Here is a 1027-nt window from a genome sequence, read left to right on the forward strand (position 1 = left end):
TATGTCTCTAAAATTTATCTAGTGATCCACAGTGGTGGTGATAGCATGGGCAGGAAATTCTGTTTTAGAACCCTATGACTTCATCTGAGACAGTTTAAAAAATAAGACAAAGAATAGTAAAATTAGTACCTTTGGATCCACTAGCACCTTAAAAAATAAACATTACCAATATAATTGAAGCCCCTTAGGTATCCTACCCTTTTAGATAAAACTACTCTGGATTTAGTATTTAACAATGTTTCTACGCATGTCCTTCATACTTATGTATCCATTAACAATATATGGTTATTGTTTTATGTATTCATGGTTTGAGATGAGAGTCCCCAAGACCACCACTACATTCAGAGGTTTGCTAGAAAGACTTTCAGACTCAACTGATAATTATACTCATGGCTAAGATTCATTACAGCGATATAGTAAGGATACACGTCCAGATTATCAGGAAAAATGTACTGCCAGTCTGGAGTTGTCCATGTGCAAACTTCCTTATGCTTTTCCCTTTCACAAGGGATCACACTGTTTCTAGCCACAAAAAAATGTAGCAAGTGTGCATTGTTTATCCCCAGGGAGTCCATTAAAACATTCAGTGTCCATAGATTTTACTGGGGGCTGCCTAGCATATACCAAAAAGTTCCAGAAGAAAAGCAAGTGGTCAGCATAAACCATATTGTGCTCAAACAATCGATGAACAGTTACTGGTTGACTGAGAATAATCTAAGAGCCAAGTTCCCAGACAGCAACCAGAAAAGGCCAATTTTGCAAGCAGGCCATTTTGAAAGCTGCCCAGGGTGCTATGTTAACTTCTCCATAGCTATAATTCTGTATCTTTTTGGCTCAATATTGTGTTCATGAGAATCATTCAGTTGACACTTGTAACTACAGTTTATTCTTTTTTCACTACTGTGTAGAATTCTGAAACATTATAGCTTATTTTCCTACTAATTGGACTTTTTTTAATAGTGAAAACTCTTATGGTTTTCACTATTATTAAAAAAAAATTCTGTGAATAGCCTTTTTTTTTTTTTTT

This window comes from Chrysochloris asiatica, unplaced genomic scaffold (assembly GCF_000296735.1).
Source record: "Chrysochloris asiatica unplaced genomic scaffold, ChrAsi1.0 scaffold00326, whole genome shotgun sequence".
NCBI classification, from domain to species: domain Eukaryota; kingdom Metazoa; phylum Chordata; class Mammalia; order Afrosoricida; family Chrysochloridae; genus Chrysochloris; species Chrysochloris asiatica.